The sequence below is a fragment of the Euprymna scolopes genome, chromosome 15 (assembly GCF_053919585.1).
Source record: "Euprymna scolopes isolate OS-2025 chromosome 15, ASM5391958v1, whole genome shotgun sequence".
Lineage (NCBI taxonomy): Eukaryota > Metazoa > Mollusca > Cephalopoda > Sepiida > Sepiolidae > Euprymna > Euprymna scolopes.
Genome location: NC_136496.1, coordinates 32,076,323 through 32,092,277, shown reverse-complemented (window position 1 = coordinate 32,092,277; position 15,955 = coordinate 32,076,323). Strand labels below are relative to the sequence as shown.

Genomic DNA, 15,955 nt, shown 5'->3' with positions numbered 1-15,955 from the left:
AGAAAATAATAAGTTATTCTTTGATTAACTTCAAAAAGTGTATAAAAAATCATCCGCTACGAACAGGATTCGAACCTGTGTGGGCATTGCCCATTGGATTTCAAGTCCAACGCCTTAACCACTCGGCCATCGCAGCTTCTTGTCGAAGACAAAGAAAATATTACGTGATTCTTTTATTACCTTCTATAAAGTGTATAAAAAATCATCCACCACGAACAGGATTCGACCCTGTTGTTGCATTGCCTTCCGGATTTCAAGTCCAACGCCTTAACCACTCGGCCATCGCAGCTTCTTGTCGAAGACAAAGAAAATATTACGTGATTCTTTTATTACCTTCTACAAAGTGTATAAAAATATCATCCGCTACGAACAAGATTCGAACCTGTCCGAGGATTGCCCAGTGGATTTCAAGTCCAACGCCTTAACCACTCGGCCATCGCAGCTTCTTGTCGAAGACAAAGAAAATATTACGTGATTCTTTTATTACCTTCTACAAAGTGTATAAAAAATCATCCGCTACGAACAGGATTCGAACCTGTGCGGGCATTGCCCCTTTGATTTCAAGTCCAACGCCTTAACCACTCGGCCATCGAAGCTTCTTGTCGAAGGCAAAGAAATTATTACGTGAATCTTGTATTACCTTCTACAAAGTGTATAAGAAATAATCCGCTACGAACAGGATTCGAACCTGTGCGGGTATTGCCCATTGGATTTCAAGTCCAACGCCTTAACCACTCGGCCATCGCAGCTTCTCGTTAAAGATACAGAAAATAATAAGTTATTCTTTGATTACCTTCAAAAAGTGTATAAAAAATCATCCGCTACGAACAGGATTCGAACCTGTGTGGGCATTGCCCATTGGATTTCAAGTCCAACGCCTTAACCACTCGGCCATCGCAGCTTCTTGTCGAAGACAAAGAAAATATTACGTGATTCTTTTATTATCTTCTACAAAGTGTATAAAAAATCATACGCTACGAACAGGATTCCAACCTGTGCGGGCATTGCCTTTTGGATTTCAAGTTCAACGCCTTAACCACTCGGCCATCGCAGCTCCTTGTCGAAGACAAAGAAAATATTACGTGATTCTTTTATTACCTTCTACAAAGTGTATAAAAAATCATCCACTACGAACAGGATTCGAACCTGTTGTTGCATTGCCTATTGGATTTCAAGTCCAACGCCTTAACCACTTGGCCATCGCAGCTTCTGGTCGAAGACAAAGAAAATATTACGTGATTCTTTTATTACCTTCTAGAAAGTGTATAAAAATATCATCCGCTACGAACAAGATTCGAACCTGTCCGGGGATTGCCCAGTGGATTTCAAGTCCAACGCCTTAACCACTCGGCAATCGCAGCTTCTTGTCGAAGGCAAAGTAAAATATTACGTGATTCTTTTATTACCTTCTACAAAGTGTATAAAAAATCATCCGCTACGAACAGGATTCGAACCTGTGCGGGCATTGCCCTTTGGATTTCAAGTCAAACGCTTTAACCACTCGGCCATCGCAGCTTCTTGTCGAAGACAAAGAAAATATTACGTGATTCTTTTATTACCTTCTACAAAGTGTATAAAAAATCATCCGCTACGAACAGGATTCGAACCTGTGCGGGTATTGCCCATTGGATTTCAAGTCCAACGCCTTAACCACTCGGCCATCGCAGCTTCTCGTTAAAGATACAGAAAATAATAAGTTATTCTTTGATTACCTTCAAAAAGTGTATAAAAAATCATCCGCTACGAACAGGATTCGAACCTGTGTGGGCATTGCCCATTGGATTTCAAGTCCAACGCCTTAACCACTCGGCCATCGCAGCTTCTTGTCGAAGACAAAGAAAATATTACGTGACTCTTTTATTACCTTCTATAAAGTGTATAAAAAATCATGCGCTACGAACAGGATTCGAACCTGTGCGGGCATTGCCCATTGGATTTCAAGTCCAACGCCTTAACCACTCGGCCATCGCAGCTTCTCGTCGAAGGCAACGAAAATATTACGTGAGTCTTTTTTTACCTTCTACAAAGTGTATAAAAAATCATCCGCTACGAACAGTATTCGAACCTGTGCGGGCATTGCCCATTGGATTTCAAGTCCAATACCTTAACCACTCGGCCATCGCAGCTTCCCGTCAATGACACAGAAAAAAATACGTTGTTCTTTTATTACATTCGATAAAGTGTATAAAAAATCATCCGCTACGAACAGGATTCGAACCTGTACGGCATTGCCCATTGGATGTCGAGTCCAACGCCTTTTCAACTCGGCCATCGAAGCGTCTCGTCAATGACGAAGAAAATAATACGTTATTCCTTTATTACCTTCCGAAAAGTGTATAAAAAATCCTCCGCTCCGAACAGGATTCGAACCTTTGCGGGCATTGCCCATTGGATTTCGAGTCCAACGCCTTAACCACTCGGCCATCGCAGCTTCCCGTCAATTGCACAGAAAATAATACGTTATTCTTTTATTACCTTCAAAAAGTGTATATAAAAATCATCCGCTACGACCAGGATGCGAACCTGTGCGGGAATTGCCTATTGGATTTCAAGTCCAACGCCTTAACCACTCGGCCATTGAAGCTTCTCGTCAAATACGTTTAAAATATTACGTGATTCTTTTATTATCTTCTACAAAGTGTATAAAAAATCATCCGCTACGAACAGGATTCCAACCTGTGCGGGCATTGCCTTTTGGATTTCAAGTTCAACGCCTTAACCACTCGGCCATCGCAGCTCCTTGTCGAAGACAAAGAAAATATTACGTGATTCTTTTATTACCTTCTACAAAGTGTATAAAAAATCATCCACTACGAACAGGAATCGAACGTGTTGTTGCATTGCCTTTCGGATTTCAAGTCCAACGCCTTAACCACTCGGCCATCGCAGCTTCTTGTCGAAGACAAAGAAAATATTACGTGATTCTTTTATTACCTTCTACAAAGTGTATAAAAATATCATCCGCTACGAACAAGATTCGAACCTGTCCGGGCATTGCCCAGTGGATTTCAAGTCCAACGCCTTAACCACTCGGCAATCGCAGCTTCTCCTCGAAGACAAAGAAAATATTACGAGATTCTTTTATAATCTTCTACAAAGTGTATAAAAAATCATCCGCTACGAACAGGATTCGAACCTGTGCGGGCATTGCCCTTTGGATTTCAAGTCAAACGCTTTAACCACTCGGCCATCGCAGCTTCTTGTCGAAGGCAAAGAAAATATTACGTGATTCTTTTATTACCTTCTACAAAGTGTATAAAAAATCATCCGCTACGAACAGGATTCGAACCTGTGCGGGCATTGCCCCTTTGATTTCAAGTCCAACGCCTTAACCACTAGGCCATCGAAGCTTCTTGTCGAAGACAAAGAAATTATTACGTGAATCTTGTATTACCTTCTACAAAGTGTATAAAAAATCATCCGCTACGAACAGGATTCGAACCTATGCGGGTATTGCCCATTGGATTTCAAGTCCAACGCCTTAACCACTCGGCCATCGCAGCTTCTCGTTAAAGATACAGAAAATAATAAGTTATTCTTTGATTACCTTCAAAAAGTGTATAAAAAATCATCCGCTACGAACAGGATTCCAACCTGTGTGGGCATTGCCCATTGGATTTCAAGTCCAACGCCTTAACCACTCGGCCATCGCAGTTTCTTGTCGAAGACAAAGAAAATATTACGTGATTCTTTTATTATCTTCTACAAAGTGTATAAAAAATCATCCGCTACGAACAGGATTCCAACCTGTGCGGGCATTGCCTTTTGGATTTCAAGTCCAACGCCTTAACCACTCGGCCATCGCAGCTCCTTGTCGAAGACAAAGAAAATATTACGTGATTCTTTTATTACCTTCTACAAAGTGTATAAAAAATCATCCGCTACGAACAGGATTCGGACCTGTGCGGGCATTGCCCATTGGATTTCAAGTCCAACGCCTTAACCACTCGGCCATCGCAGCTTTTCGTCGAAGACAAAGTAAATATTACGTGATTCTTTTATTACCTTCTACAAAGTGTATAAAAAATCATACGCTACGAACAAGATCAGAACCTGGTCGGGCACTGCCCATTGGATTTTAAGTCCAACGCCTTAACCACTCGGCCATCGCAGCTCCTTGTCGAAGACAAAGAAAATATTACGTGATTCTTTTATTACCTTCTACAAAGTGTATAAAAAATCATCCGCTACGAACAGGATTCGCACCTGTGCGGGCATTGCCCATTGGATTTCAAGTCCAACGCCTTAACCACTCGGCCATCGCAGCTTTTCGTCGAAGACAAAGAAAATATTACGTGATTCTTTTATTACCTTCTACAAAGTGTATAAAAAATCATCCGCTACGAACAGGATTCGAACCTGTGCGAGCATGGCCCATAGGATTTCAAGTCCAACGCCTTAACCACTCGGCCATCGCAGCTTCTCGTCGAAGACAAAGAAAATATTACGTGATTCTTTTATTATCTTCTACAAAGTGTATAAAAAATCATCCGCTACGAACAGGATTCGAACCTGTGCGGCCATTACCCATTGGATTTCAAGTCCAACGCCTTAACCACTCGGCCATCGCAGCTTCTCGTCTAAGACAAAGAAAATATTACGTGATTCTTTTATTACCTTCTACAAAGTGTATAAAAATCATCCGCTCCGAACAGGATTCGGACCTGCGCGGGCATTGCCCATTGGATTTCAAGTCCAACGCCTTAACCACTCGGCCATCGCAGCTTTTCGTCGAAGACAAAGAAAATATTACGTGATTCTTTTATTACCTTCTACAAAGTGTATAAAAAATCACACGCTCCGAACAAGATCCGAACCTGGTCGGGCACTGCCCATTGGATTTTAAGTCCAACGCCTTAACCACTCGGCCATCGCAGCATTTCGTCGAAGACAAAGAAAATATTACGTGATTCTTTTATTACCTTCTACAAAGTGTATAAAAAATCATCCGCTACGAACAGGATTCGAACCTGTGCGGGCATTGCCCATTGGATTTCAAGTCCAACGCCTTAACCACTCGGCCATCGCAGCTTCTCGTCGAAGACAAAGAAAATATTACGTGATTCTTTTATTATCTTCTACAAAGTGTATAAAAAATCATCCTCTACGAACAGGATTCGAACCTGTGCGGCCATTACCCATTGGATTTCAAGTCCAACGCCTTAACCACTCGGCCATCGCAGCTTCTCGTCTAAGACAAAGAAAATATTACGTGATTCTTTTATTACCTTCTACAAAGTGTATAAAAAATCATCCGCTACGAACAGGATTCGAAACTGTGCGGGTATGCCCATTGGATTTCAAGCCCAACGCCTTAACCACTCGGCCATCGCAGCTTCTCGTCGAAGACACAGAAAATATTACGTGATTCTTTTATTACCTTCTACAAAGTGTATAAAAAATCATCCGCTACGAACAGGATTCGAACCTGTGCGGGCATTGCCCATTGGATCTCAAGTCCAACGCCTTAACCACTCGGCCATCGCAGTTTCTCGTCGAAGACAAAGAAAATATTACGTGATTCTTTTATTACCTTCTAAAAGTGTATAAAAAATCACACGCTACGAACAAGATCCGAACCTGGTCGGGCACTGCCCATTGGATTTTAAGTCCAACGCCTTAACCACTCGGCCATCGCAGCTTCTTGTCGAAGACAAAGAAAATATTACGTGATTCTTTTATTACCTTCTACAAAGTGTATAAAATATCATGCGCTACGAACAGGAGTCAAACCTGTGCGGGCATTGCCCATTGGATTTCAAGTCTAACGCCTTAACCACTCGGCCATCGCAGCTTCTTGTCGAAGACAAAGAAAATATTACGTGATTCTTTTATTACCTTCTACAAAGTGTATAAACAATCACCCACTACGAACAGGATTCGAACCTGTGCCGGCATTGCCCATTGGATTTCAAGTCCAACGCCTTAACCACTCGGCCATCGCAGCTTCTTGTCGAAGACAAAGAAAATATTACGTGATTCTTTTATTACCTTCTACAAAGTGTATAAGAAATCATCCGCTAGTAACAGGAGTCGAAACTGTGCGGCTATTGCCCATTGTATTTCAAGTCCAACGCCTTAACCACTCGGCCATAGCAGCTTCTTGTCGAAGACAAAGGAAATATTACGTGATTCTTTTATTACCTACTACAAAGTGTATAAGAAATCATCCGCTACGAACAGGAGTCGAACCTGTGTGGGCATTGCCCATTGGATTTCAAGTCCAACGCCTTAACCACTCGGCCATCGCAGCTTCTCGTCAAAAACACATAAAATAATACGTGATTCTTTTATTACCTTCAAAAAGTGTATAAAAAATCATCCGCTAGTAACAGGATTCGCACCTACGTGGGCATTGCCCATTGGATTTCAAGTCCAACGCCTTAACCACTCGGCAATCGCAGCTTCTCGTCCTAGACAAAGAAAATATTACGTGATTCTTTTATTACCTTCTACAAAGTGTATAAAATATCATGCGCTACGAACAGGAGTCGAACCTGTGCGGGTATTGCCCATTGGATTTCAAGTCAAACGCCTTAACCACTCGGCCATCGCAGCTACTTGTCGAAGACAAAGAAAATATTACGTGATTCTTTTATTACCTTCTGCAAAGTGTTTAAGAAATCATCCGCTACGAACAGGATTCGAACCTGTGCGGACATTGCCCATTGGATTTCAAGTCCAACGCCTTAACCACTCGGCCATCGCAGCTACTTGTCGAAGACAAAGAAAATATTACGTGATTCTTTTATTACCTTCTACAAAGTGTATAAAAATCATCCGCTACGAACAGGAGTCGAACCTGTCCGGGCATTGCCCATTGGATTTCAAGTCCAACGCCTTAACCACTCGGCCATCGCAGCTTCTCGTCAAAGAAACATAAAATAATACGTGATTCTTTTATTACCTTCTACAAATTGTATAAAAAATCATCCGCTACGAACAGGATTCCAACCTGTGTGGGCATTACCCATTGGATTGCAAGTCCAACGCCTTAACCACTCGGCCATCGCAGCTCCTTGCCGAATACAAAGAAAATATTACGTGATTCTTTTATTACCTTCTACAAAATGTATAAAAAATCATGCGCTACGAACAGGATTCGAACCTGTGCGGGCATTGCCCATTTGATTTCAAGTCCAACGCCTTAACCACTCGGCCATCGCAGCTTCTTGTCGAAGACAAAAAAAATATTACGTGACTCTTTTATTACCTTTTACAAAGTGTATAAAAAATCATCCGGTACGAACAGGATTCGAACCTGTGCGGGCATTGCCCATTGGATTTACAGTCCAACGCCTTAACCACTCGGCCAGCGCAGCTGCTCGTCGAAGACAAAAAAAATATTACGTGATTCTTTTATTACCTTTTACAAAGTTTATAAAAAATCATCCGCTACGAATAGGATTCGAACCTGTCCGGGCATTGCCCATTGGATTTCAAGTCCAACGCCTTAACCACTCGGCCATCGCTGCTTCTCGTCAAAGATACAGAAAATAATACGTTATTCTTTTATTACCTTCAAAAAGTGTATAAAGAATCATCCGCTACGAACAGGATTCGAACCTGTGCGGACATTGCCCATTGGATTTCAAGTTGAACGCCTTAACCACTCGGCCACCGCAGATTCTTGTCGATGACAAAGAAATTATTACGTGATTCTTTTATTACCTTCTACAAAATGTATAAAATTCATCCGCTACGAACAGGATTCGAACCTCTGCGGGTATTGCCCATTGGATTTCAAGTCCAACGCCTCAACCACTCGGCCATCGCAGCTTCTCGTCAAAGATACAGAAAATTATACGTTATTCTTTTATTACCTTAAAAAAGTGTATAAAAATCATCCGCTACGAACAGGAGTCGAACCTGTTCGGGCAATTCCCATTGGATTTCAAGTCCAACGCCTTAACCACTCGGCCATGTCAGCTTCTTGTCGAAGGCGAAGAAAATATTACATGATTCTTTTATTATCTTCTACAAAGTTTATAAAAAATCATCCGCTACGAACAGGTTTCGAACCTTAGCGGGTATTACCCATTGGATATCAAGTCCAACGCCTTAACCACTCGGCCATTGCAGCTTTTCGTCCAAGATACAGAAAATAATAGGTTATTCTTTTATTACCTTCAAAAAGTGTATAAAAAATAATCCGCTACGAACAGGATTCGAACCTGTGCGGGTATTGCCAATTGGATTTCAAGTCCAACGCCTTAACCACTCGGCCATCGCAGCTTCTTGTCAAAGATACAGAAAATAATACGTTATTCTTTTATTACCTTCTACAAAGTGTATAAAAAATCATCCGCTACGAACAGGATTCCAACCTGTGCTGACATTGCCCATTGGATTTCAAGTCCAACGCCTTAACAACTCGGCCATCGCAGCTTCTTGTCGAAGACAAGGAAAATATTACGTGATTCTTTTATTACGTTATGCAAAGTGTATAAAAAATCATCCGCTACGAACAGGATTCCAACCTGTGCGGGCATTGCCCATTGGATTTCAAGTCCAACGCCTTAACCACTCGGCCATCGCAGCTTCTCGTCCAAGATACAGAAAATAATACGTGATGCTTTTATTACCTTCAAAAAGTGTATAAAAAATCATCCGCTACGAACAGGAGTCGAATCTGTGCGGGCATTGCCCATTGGATTTCAAGTCCAACGCCTTAACCACTCGGCCATCGCAGCCTATTGTCGAAGGCAAAGAAAATATTACGTGATTCTTTTATTACCTTCTACAAAGTTTATAAGAAATCATCCGCTACGAACAGGATTCGAAACTGTGCGGACATTGCCCATTAGAATTCAAGTCCAACGCCTTAACCACTGAGCCATCGCAGATTCTCCTGTGAATTGGACAAAATATTACGTGATATAATGTGTACAAAAAGTCATCCGCTACCAACAGAAAAATTGTTGCTGATGCAAAAATGTACCTGCTATTTTTAATTGTATTTTTAAGTTTAATTTGAGGTTTACGGTATATTCTGTTTATAAAATTACGAGTTAAAGTGCACAATAGTAACAAAACACTTTCGTTCTATATTAGGAATACGTTTCTAAATGTTAATTGTACTAGCGGGACCTGTGGAAATTCCACATCGGCATATTTAATATATAATACATTGTTGCTGGGCATTCTGTGGGCGGTCTGTTAAGCATGAGTGAAGGCATAATCATATTATTCTAGCCCTTTTATTAAAAGTGTATTTCCCCTTACTAAAATAATGCCATTGCTACATTTCCTGGGATGATTATTTCATTACAAACATAGCGGTCAATTATCTCACATTTAATCATTTTTAATCATTATTGAATATGTTACTATGTTCGATAATTATTTTCCATTTTTAAACCACATTATCGCCCCCCCTCTTACTTAAATATAAAATTTGATATATTGTATGGGCTGATTATTTCATTAAAAAAACACAACTGTCTATTAACTCACATTTCATCATTTTGCATAAGTCTTGGATATGGTACTAATTACGTCAATAATTTTTCCTCATTTTAACTTACCATAGTTCACACCTTACTAAAATAATACCTTTGATACATTGTCTAGGCTGATTATTTCATTACAAGCACACACATCAATTAACTCAAATTTCATCATTTTTTATTATTTTTGGATATGTTACTAATTTCGATAATATTTTTGGAATATTTTTAAGCAACATTATCACCCAAACTTACTAAATAATAACTTTGATACATTTACTGGACTGCTTATTTAATTACAAACACACCAATCAATTAACCTCCATTTCATAATTTTTCATAATTCTTGCGTATGTTACTAATATCGACAATCATTTATCATAATTTGTACCCACATTATCGCCCCCTCCTTAATAAAATAACTTTGATATATTGTCTGGGCTGATGATTTCATTACAAAAACACTAATGCATGAAATCATATTTCATCATTTTTCATAATTGTTGGATATGTTTGTTATTTCGACAATCATGTTCATAATTTAACCCACATTTTCGTACCCCCCCTTAACTAAATAATAACTTTGATTCATTGTCTAGGCTGATTATTTCATTACAGCACACTAATCAATTAATTAACATTTCTTCATTTTTCATAATTCTTGGATATGCTACTAATTTTGACAATAATTTTCATAAGTTAAACACACCTTATAGCTTCACCCCTTACCAAAATAATAACTGTGATATATTATCTGGGCTGATTTTTTCATTACGACACACTAATCAACTCACATTTCGTCATTTTTCATAATTCTTGGATAAGCTATTTATTTCGACAATAATTTTTAATCATTTAAACCGACGTCATCGCCCCCTACTAAAATAATAACTTTGATATAATGTCTGGTCGTATTATTTCATTGCAAACACACTAATGCATTAAATCACATATTATTATTTTTCATAATTCTTGAATATGTTACTAATTGCGACAAAAAATTTTCATAAGTTTAACACACCTTATAGCTTCCTCCTTACTAAAAAAATGGTTTTGATATATTTGCTGGGCAGAGTCAAAGACGTCTCAGGGTAGAACCGACCTTCTCGGATCTCCACTCCCTTCTTGGCATTGGTCCTTCCCTTATTTCCCTCCCACCCCCATCTTCTTCTATCCTTTCGCAGCTTCGCTCTCTTCTTTGCTGAAGGCATTAGTTTGTTGGTGCTAGTGCACTTACTGATCCGCGCTATTTTTTAAAATCGTATTTCCAAGTTTAATTAAAGTTTTATATGGGTTTTTTTTTATTATTCACTTGTAAGGTTAAAATTTAGAATAGTTATAAAAAAAAACCTCCCCATGTTAAGAACGGCTTTTTAAATAATAACGTTATTATTTCAGCACGGATCAATAAGTGAACTAGTACCAGTTTTTGGGGGTTTTTTTGTTTTTTTTTTTTTCCTTATCAAGATCCTTTCGAGTCTATGATTATTTTGTCTGTGATAATTACTTGCCCTTGGTACAGGAATTTACTATACGATGTCGCAACATCGGCAATCAGTTGCAAGAAAATTAAGGTAAGGTATTTCTCTTCTTTTTTTTCTTTTCTCCGCCAGTTGCCGTTGTTGGGTGAAATTATTTCCTTTTTTTGTCTTGCTAAGGTCAGCCCCTCCCCCTCATGCCGATATTTTCCATTGCAAGTCGGCATATTAGGAAATAAAGCTATAGTTTAAAGGATTTTATGTATATTGAAGCATCATTTTTTTCTATGGTACATTTCATTAAATAAAATAGACGTTTTTTTTTTGTCTAATAATTCTATTTTCGATCCTTTCTAACTTCCGAATAACAGTCTTTACTACTGGCAGAAACTGGCTGATGTAATCACCATATTTATCATAAGTCTGAGTACTTTGGATGGTTCGAGATTGGGCCAGTATAAAGGTTGTGAAATGATAGTTATTTCGTGACCTCAACTGAAGAGTTAGTTAACAGCTAGATGAAAAAATACGACGCATTGACTATGTGGTGAGTTGTTGGACAAGCTCCGAAAGGAACCGATAACATCCGCATCCTGTCCCCGTCCACTGCATACCTCATTATCACGCCCAGACTTGGAATGGTGCATGTACGTCGGCAACCAACTTGTAACAGATAAAGTGCTCACCGAGCTACTGTTAGCAACCTACTGCGTCACGTAACATCAATAGATGCAATATAAGGAACTACTGGGAATACAGAGAACACTGCAGAACACGGATAACAACGGCACTCCTAAGAACTCTATCGATGAAGTGGCGTGCACCAATCACCAACCCCACCTGGCCCAAGGCCTGTTCAATATATGTCCAAGGGCCAGCGCCTTCCAGTAAGAAGGTAAAATGGCCGAGTCGAAAACGCCTTAAGGTAGAACCGACTTTCTCGGACCCCCACCCTCTTTTTGGCATTGGTTCTTACCTTATTTTTTTCCACAGATGAAATCAGCATATTTATCATAAGTTTTAGTACTTTCCAATCCATCAGGATTCAATTGATTTAACTGGTTTTGAAGTGAAACTTGAAATACTAGAAGAATTACTAATAAAATCTAAAAAAAAAAAAAATATTAATAAAATAAACTTTAGCAATAGTAATATCATTCCGAAGTGTTTGTAGAGTTATTTGTTTTAATAGCTTTGCAAACATTTCAGAATGCTATTAATTTTAATCAATGGAAAAAAAAGATAAATTAAATAATCAACCAATAGAAAAAAAAACTTTATAAAGTGTTCAAAACTAGTTACATTTATTTTTCCCTGACGATGAATCCCGAAAGATTGGAAAGTACTCGGACTTATGATAAATATGGTGATTACATCAGCAAGTCCCTGCCAGAAATGAAGACTGTTATTTAGAAGTTGGAAAGGATTGGAACTAGAATTAATAGGCAAAAAATGTCTATTTTATTTAATGAAATATGCAATATAAATCGATTATTATGAAAGGAGGTTTATAGATCTGTATAGAAGGCGATTTAGATCTTAATAAGCATTCATCATAAATACATTTAGTTGATGCGTTAGAAACGTGTGAGAAATTCTTTTCTTTTGGAACGAAAAACATTTTTTAAATTTTATGCACATCATACAAGGAATAATGCACTGAAGTGTTAAAAATTCATTCAGTTAAAATAAAAGGTAATTCACCATTAAAATACATTTTAAAAACTCATTTAAAGATTTCTGTGCAAAACAAATAAATATTTATAAAGGTAAATAAATATTTGAAAAGAAAAATATCGTTTCAGTTTTCTTAAAGTCCAAATTTTGAAAATAAATTATAACTTTCAATATCTCTTACTTTACAGTATTTCCCCTGTAAGTAATTTTCTTTTTAATTGCACGTGTTCAAACGGAAAATAATTTCGTGTACGTAGTAAAAATTTAATTGCACGTGTCAAAATGGAAAATAATTTCTTGTCCGTAGTAAAAATTTAATTGCACGTGTTCAAATGGAAAATAATTTCTTGTACGTAGTAAAAATTTAATTGCACGTGTTAAAATGGAAAATAATTTCTTGTACGTAGTAAAAATTTAATTGCACGTGTCCAAATGGAAAACAATTTCTTGTCCGCAGTAAACATTTAATTGCTCGTGTTAAAATGGAAAATAATTTCTTGTACGTAGTAAAAATTTAATTGCACGTGTTCAAATGGAAAATAATTTATTGTACGTAGTAAAAATTTAATTGCACGTGTTCAAATGGAAAATAATTTCTTGTCCGTAGTAAAAATTTAATTGCACGTGTCCAAATGGAAAATTATTTCTTGTACGTAGTAAAAATTTAATTGCACGTGTCCAAATGGAAAATAATTTCTTGTACGTAGTAAAAATTTAATTGCACGTGTTCAAATGGAAAATAATTTCTTGTACGTAGTAAAAATTTAATTGCACATGTCCAAATGGAAAATAACTTCTTGTCCGTAGTAAAAATTTAATTGCACGTGTTAAAATGGAAAATAACTTCGTGTACGTAGTAAATATTTAATTGCACGTGTTAAAATGAGAAAATAATTTATTGTCCGTAGTAAAAATTTAATTGCACGTGTCCAAATGGAAAATAATTTCGTGTACGTAGTAAATATATAATTGCACGTGTCCAAATGGAAAATAATTTCTTGTCCGCAGTAAACATTTAATTGCTCGTGTTCAAATGGAAAATAATTTCGTGTACGTAGTAAAAATTTAATTGCACGTGTTCAAATGGAAAATAATTTCTTGTACGTAGTAAAAATTTAATTGCACGTGTTAAAATGGTAAATAATTTCGTGTACGTAGTAAAAATTTAATTGCACGTGTCCAAATGGAAAATAATTTCTTGTCCGTAGTAAAAATTTAATTGCACGTGTCCAAATGGAAAATAATTTCGTGTACGTAGTAAAAATTTAATTGCACGTGTCCAAATGGAAAATAATTTCTTGTCCGCAGTAAACATTTAATTGCTCGTGTTTAAATGGAAAATAATTTCTTGTACGTAGTAAACATTTAATTGCACGTGTTAAAATGGTAAATAATTTCGTGTACGTAGTAAAAATTTAATTGCACGTGTTAAAATGGAAAATAATTTCTTGTGCGTAGTAAAAATTTAATTGAACGTGTCCAAATGGAAAATAATTTCTTGTACGTAGTAAAAATTTAATTCCACGTGTCCAAATGGAAAATAATTTCTTGTGCGTAGTAAAAATTTAATTGCACGTGTTCAAATGGAAAATAATTTCTTGTACGTAGTAAAAATTTAATTACACGTGTTCAAATGGAAAATAATTTCTTGTCCGTAGTAAAAATTTAATTGCACGTGTTAAAATGGTAAATAATTTCTTGTCCGTAGTAAAAATTTAATTGCACGTGTTCAAATGGAAAATAATTTCTTGTCCGTAGTAAAAATTTAATTGCACGTGTCCAAATGGAAAATAATTTCTTGTCCGCAGTAAAAATTTAATTGCACGTGTTCAAATGGAAAATAATTTCTTGTACGTAGTAAATATTTAATTGCACGTGTTCAAATGGAAAATAATTTCTTGTACGTAGTAAAAATTTAATTGCACGTGTTAAAATGGAAAATAATTTCGTGTACGTAGTAAAAATTTAATTGCACGTGTCCAAATGGAAAATAATTTCTTGTCCGTAGTAAAAATTTAATTGCACGTGTCAAAATGGAAAATAATTTCTTGTCCGTAGTAAAAATTTAATTGCACGTGTCCAAATGGAAAATAATTTCTTGTACGTAGTAAAAATTTAATTGCACGTGTTTAAATGGTAAATAATGTATTGTACGTAGTAAAAATTTAATTGCACGTGTCCAAATGGAAAATAATTTCTTGTCCGTAGTAAAAATTTAATTGCACATGTTCAAATGGAAAATAATTTCTAGTCCATAGTAAAAATTTAATTGCACGTGTCCAAATAGAAAATAATTTCTTGTCCGTAGTAAAAATTTAATTGCACGTGTTTAAATGGAAAATAATTTCTTGTACGTAGTAAAAATTTAATTGCACGTGTCCAAATGGAAAATAACTTCTTGTCCGTAGTAAAAATTTAATTGCACGTGTCCAAATGGAAAATAATTTCTTGTCCGTAGTAAAAATTTAATTGCACGTGTTCAAATGGAAAATAATTTCTTGTCCGTAGTAAAAATTTAATTGCACGTGTTCAAATGGAAAATAATTTCTTGTACGTAGTAAAAATTTAAATGCACGTGTCCAAATGGAAAATAATTTCTTGTCCGTAGTAAAAATTTAATTGCACGTGTTAAATGGAAAATAGTTTTTTGTCCATAGTAAAAATTTAATTGCACGTGTCCAAATGGAAAATAATTTCTTGTCCGCAGTAAACATTTAATTGCTCGTGTTTAAATGGAAAATAATTTCTTGTACGTAGTAAACATTTAATTGCACGTGTTAAAATGGTAAATAATTTCGTGTACGTAGTAAAAATTTAATTGCACGTGTTAAAATGGAAAATAATTTCTTGTGCGTAGTAAAAATTTAATTGAACGTGTCCAAATGGAAAATAATTTCTTGTACGTAGTAAAAATTTAATTCCACGTGTCCAAATGGAAAATAATTTCTTGTGCGTAGTAAAAATTTAATTGCACGTGTTCAAATGGAAAATAATTTCTTGTACGTAGTAAAAATTTAATTACACGTGTTCAAATGGAAAATAATTTCTTGTCCGTAGTAAAAATTTAATTGCACGTGTTAAAATGGTAAATAATTTCGTGTACGTAGTAAAAATTTAATTGCACGTGTTCAAATGGAAAATAATTTCTTGTCCGTAGTAAAAATTTAATTGCACGTGTCCAAATGGAAAATAATTTCTTGTCCGCAGTAAACATTTAATTGCACGTGTTCAAATGGAAAATAATTTCTTGTACGTAGTAAATATTTAATTGCACGTGTTCAAATGGAAAATAATTTCTTGTACGTAGTAAAAATTTAATTGCACGTGTTAAAATGGAAAAAAATTTCGTGT

The 15,955-nt window shown here is 36.5% G+C and overlaps 46 non-coding genes across 46 annotated transcripts; all 46 read right to left on the bottom strand.

Annotated features, from left to right (window-relative positions):
* Positions 1–54: 54 nt before the first annotated feature.
* Positions 55–136, bottom strand: Trnas-uga (transfer RNA serine (anticodon UGA)). The gene has a single exon. It is a non-coding gene; the product is annotated as a tRNA-Ser (tRNA).
* Positions 137–361: 225 nt separating this feature from the next.
* Trnas-uga (transfer RNA serine (anticodon UGA)) lies at positions 362–443 on the bottom strand. The gene has a single exon. It is a non-coding gene; the product is annotated as a tRNA-Ser (tRNA).
* A 71-nt stretch (positions 444–514) lies between these two features.
* Trnas-uga (transfer RNA serine (anticodon UGA)) lies at positions 515–596 on the bottom strand. The gene has a single exon. It is a non-coding gene; the product is annotated as a tRNA-Ser (tRNA).
* Positions 597–667: 71 nt separating this feature from the next.
* On the bottom strand, positions 668–749 carry Trnas-uga (transfer RNA serine (anticodon UGA)). Its single transcript has one exon. It is a non-coding gene; the product is annotated as a tRNA-Ser (tRNA).
* A 70-nt stretch (positions 750–819) lies between these two features.
* On the bottom strand, positions 820–901 carry Trnas-uga (transfer RNA serine (anticodon UGA)). Its single transcript has one exon. It is a non-coding gene; the product is annotated as a tRNA-Ser (tRNA).
* A 71-nt stretch (positions 902–972) lies between these two features.
* Trnas-uga (transfer RNA serine (anticodon UGA)) lies at positions 973–1,054 on the bottom strand. Its single transcript has one exon. It is a non-coding gene; the product is annotated as a tRNA-Ser (tRNA).
* Positions 1,055–1,125: 71 nt separating this feature from the next.
* Positions 1,126–1,207, bottom strand: Trnas-uga (transfer RNA serine (anticodon UGA)). Its single transcript has one exon. It is a non-coding gene; the product is annotated as a tRNA-Ser (tRNA).
* Positions 1,208–1,433: 226 nt separating this feature from the next.
* Trnas-uga (transfer RNA serine (anticodon UGA)) lies at positions 1,434–1,515 on the bottom strand. The gene has a single exon. It is a non-coding gene; the product is annotated as a tRNA-Ser (tRNA).
* Positions 1,516–1,586: 71 nt separating this feature from the next.
* Trnas-uga (transfer RNA serine (anticodon UGA)) lies at positions 1,587–1,668 on the bottom strand. Its single transcript has one exon. It is a non-coding gene; the product is annotated as a tRNA-Ser (tRNA).
* Positions 1,669–1,738: 70 nt separating this feature from the next.
* On the bottom strand, positions 1,739–1,820 carry Trnas-uga (transfer RNA serine (anticodon UGA)). The gene has a single exon. It is a non-coding gene; the product is annotated as a tRNA-Ser (tRNA).
* A 71-nt stretch (positions 1,821–1,891) lies between these two features.
* Trnas-uga (transfer RNA serine (anticodon UGA)) lies at positions 1,892–1,973 on the bottom strand. Its single transcript has one exon. It is a non-coding gene; the product is annotated as a tRNA-Ser (tRNA).
* Positions 1,974–2,044: 71 nt separating this feature from the next.
* Trnas-uga (transfer RNA serine (anticodon UGA)) lies at positions 2,045–2,126 on the bottom strand. The gene has a single exon. It is a non-coding gene; the product is annotated as a tRNA-Ser (tRNA).
* A 71-nt stretch (positions 2,127–2,197) lies between these two features.
* On the bottom strand, positions 2,198–2,278 carry Trnas-cga (transfer RNA serine (anticodon CGA)). The gene has a single exon. It is a non-coding gene; the product is annotated as a tRNA-Ser (tRNA).
* A 71-nt stretch (positions 2,279–2,349) lies between these two features.
* Trnas-cga (transfer RNA serine (anticodon CGA)) lies at positions 2,350–2,431 on the bottom strand. Its single transcript has one exon. It is a non-coding gene; the product is annotated as a tRNA-Ser (tRNA).
* A 224-nt stretch (positions 2,432–2,655) lies between these two features.
* Positions 2,656–2,737, bottom strand: Trnas-uga (transfer RNA serine (anticodon UGA)). The gene has a single exon. It is a non-coding gene; the product is annotated as a tRNA-Ser (tRNA).
* A 225-nt stretch (positions 2,738–2,962) lies between these two features.
* Trnas-uga (transfer RNA serine (anticodon UGA)) lies at positions 2,963–3,044 on the bottom strand. The gene has a single exon. It is a non-coding gene; the product is annotated as a tRNA-Ser (tRNA).
* A 71-nt stretch (positions 3,045–3,115) lies between these two features.
* On the bottom strand, positions 3,116–3,197 carry Trnas-uga (transfer RNA serine (anticodon UGA)). The gene has a single exon. It is a non-coding gene; the product is annotated as a tRNA-Ser (tRNA).
* Positions 3,198–3,268: 71 nt separating this feature from the next.
* On the bottom strand, positions 3,269–3,350 carry Trnas-uga (transfer RNA serine (anticodon UGA)). Its single transcript has one exon. It is a non-coding gene; the product is annotated as a tRNA-Ser (tRNA).
* Positions 3,351–3,421: 71 nt separating this feature from the next.
* Trnas-uga (transfer RNA serine (anticodon UGA)) lies at positions 3,422–3,503 on the bottom strand. The gene has a single exon. It is a non-coding gene; the product is annotated as a tRNA-Ser (tRNA).
* Positions 3,504–3,573: 70 nt separating this feature from the next.
* Trnas-uga (transfer RNA serine (anticodon UGA)) lies at positions 3,574–3,655 on the bottom strand. The gene has a single exon. It is a non-coding gene; the product is annotated as a tRNA-Ser (tRNA).
* Positions 3,656–3,726: 71 nt separating this feature from the next.
* On the bottom strand, positions 3,727–3,808 carry Trnas-uga (transfer RNA serine (anticodon UGA)). Its single transcript has one exon. It is a non-coding gene; the product is annotated as a tRNA-Ser (tRNA).
* A 71-nt stretch (positions 3,809–3,879) lies between these two features.
* On the bottom strand, positions 3,880–3,961 carry Trnas-uga (transfer RNA serine (anticodon UGA)). The gene has a single exon. It is a non-coding gene; the product is annotated as a tRNA-Ser (tRNA).
* A 224-nt stretch (positions 3,962–4,185) lies between these two features.
* On the bottom strand, positions 4,186–4,267 carry Trnas-uga (transfer RNA serine (anticodon UGA)). The gene has a single exon. It is a non-coding gene; the product is annotated as a tRNA-Ser (tRNA).
* Positions 4,268–4,338: 71 nt separating this feature from the next.
* On the bottom strand, positions 4,339–4,420 carry Trnas-uga (transfer RNA serine (anticodon UGA)). Its single transcript has one exon. It is a non-coding gene; the product is annotated as a tRNA-Ser (tRNA).
* Positions 4,421–4,491: 71 nt separating this feature from the next.
* Positions 4,492–4,573, bottom strand: Trnas-uga (transfer RNA serine (anticodon UGA)). Its single transcript has one exon. It is a non-coding gene; the product is annotated as a tRNA-Ser (tRNA).
* A 70-nt stretch (positions 4,574–4,643) lies between these two features.
* Positions 4,644–4,725, bottom strand: Trnas-uga (transfer RNA serine (anticodon UGA)). The gene has a single exon. It is a non-coding gene; the product is annotated as a tRNA-Ser (tRNA).
* A 224-nt stretch (positions 4,726–4,949) lies between these two features.
* Positions 4,950–5,031, bottom strand: Trnas-uga (transfer RNA serine (anticodon UGA)). The gene has a single exon. It is a non-coding gene; the product is annotated as a tRNA-Ser (tRNA).
* A 71-nt stretch (positions 5,032–5,102) lies between these two features.
* Trnas-uga (transfer RNA serine (anticodon UGA)) lies at positions 5,103–5,184 on the bottom strand. Its single transcript has one exon. It is a non-coding gene; the product is annotated as a tRNA-Ser (tRNA).
* A 71-nt stretch (positions 5,185–5,255) lies between these two features.
* Trnas-uga (transfer RNA serine (anticodon UGA)) lies at positions 5,256–5,336 on the bottom strand. Its single transcript has one exon. It is a non-coding gene; the product is annotated as a tRNA-Ser (tRNA).
* A 71-nt stretch (positions 5,337–5,407) lies between these two features.
* Trnas-uga (transfer RNA serine (anticodon UGA)) lies at positions 5,408–5,489 on the bottom strand. Its single transcript has one exon. It is a non-coding gene; the product is annotated as a tRNA-Ser (tRNA).
* A 70-nt stretch (positions 5,490–5,559) lies between these two features.
* On the bottom strand, positions 5,560–5,641 carry Trnal-uaa (transfer RNA leucine (anticodon UAA)). Its single transcript has one exon. It is a non-coding gene; the product is annotated as a tRNA-Leu (tRNA).
* A 71-nt stretch (positions 5,642–5,712) lies between these two features.
* Trnas-uga (transfer RNA serine (anticodon UGA)) lies at positions 5,713–5,794 on the bottom strand. The gene has a single exon. It is a non-coding gene; the product is annotated as a tRNA-Ser (tRNA).
* A 71-nt stretch (positions 5,795–5,865) lies between these two features.
* Positions 5,866–5,947, bottom strand: Trnas-uga (transfer RNA serine (anticodon UGA)). Its single transcript has one exon. It is a non-coding gene; the product is annotated as a tRNA-Ser (tRNA).
* Positions 5,948–6,171: 224 nt separating this feature from the next.
* Positions 6,172–6,253, bottom strand: Trnas-uga (transfer RNA serine (anticodon UGA)). Its single transcript has one exon. It is a non-coding gene; the product is annotated as a tRNA-Ser (tRNA).
* Positions 6,254–6,476: 223 nt separating this feature from the next.
* Trnas-uga (transfer RNA serine (anticodon UGA)) lies at positions 6,477–6,558 on the bottom strand. Its single transcript has one exon. It is a non-coding gene; the product is annotated as a tRNA-Ser (tRNA).
* A 71-nt stretch (positions 6,559–6,629) lies between these two features.
* Positions 6,630–6,711, bottom strand: Trnas-uga (transfer RNA serine (anticodon UGA)). Its single transcript has one exon. It is a non-coding gene; the product is annotated as a tRNA-Ser (tRNA).
* A 70-nt stretch (positions 6,712–6,781) lies between these two features.
* On the bottom strand, positions 6,782–6,863 carry Trnas-uga (transfer RNA serine (anticodon UGA)). Its single transcript has one exon. It is a non-coding gene; the product is annotated as a tRNA-Ser (tRNA).
* Positions 6,864–6,934: 71 nt separating this feature from the next.
* Positions 6,935–7,016, bottom strand: Trnaa-ugc (transfer RNA alanine (anticodon UGC)). Its single transcript has one exon. It is a non-coding gene; the product is annotated as a tRNA-Ala (tRNA).
* A 71-nt stretch (positions 7,017–7,087) lies between these two features.
* On the bottom strand, positions 7,088–7,169 carry Trnas-uga (transfer RNA serine (anticodon UGA)). The gene has a single exon. It is a non-coding gene; the product is annotated as a tRNA-Ser (tRNA).
* Positions 7,170–7,240: 71 nt separating this feature from the next.
* Positions 7,241–7,322, bottom strand: Trnay-gua (transfer RNA tyrosine (anticodon GUA)). The gene has a single exon. It is a non-coding gene; the product is annotated as a tRNA-Tyr (tRNA).
* Positions 7,323–7,393: 71 nt separating this feature from the next.
* On the bottom strand, positions 7,394–7,475 carry Trnas-uga (transfer RNA serine (anticodon UGA)). The gene has a single exon. It is a non-coding gene; the product is annotated as a tRNA-Ser (tRNA).
* A 222-nt stretch (positions 7,476–7,697) lies between these two features.
* Positions 7,698–7,779, bottom strand: Trnas-uga (transfer RNA serine (anticodon UGA)). Its single transcript has one exon. It is a non-coding gene; the product is annotated as a tRNA-Ser (tRNA).
* Positions 7,780–8,153: 374 nt separating this feature from the next.
* Positions 8,154–8,235, bottom strand: Trnas-uga (transfer RNA serine (anticodon UGA)). Its single transcript has one exon. It is a non-coding gene; the product is annotated as a tRNA-Ser (tRNA).
* A 71-nt stretch (positions 8,236–8,306) lies between these two features.
* Positions 8,307–8,388, bottom strand: Trnas-uga (transfer RNA serine (anticodon UGA)). Its single transcript has one exon. It is a non-coding gene; the product is annotated as a tRNA-Ser (tRNA).
* A 71-nt stretch (positions 8,389–8,459) lies between these two features.
* Positions 8,460–8,541, bottom strand: Trnas-uga (transfer RNA serine (anticodon UGA)). Its single transcript has one exon. It is a non-coding gene; the product is annotated as a tRNA-Ser (tRNA).
* A 70-nt stretch (positions 8,542–8,611) lies between these two features.
* Positions 8,612–8,693, bottom strand: Trnas-uga (transfer RNA serine (anticodon UGA)). The gene has a single exon. It is a non-coding gene; the product is annotated as a tRNA-Ser (tRNA).
* Between the last annotated feature and the right edge of the window lie 7,262 nt (positions 8,694–15,955).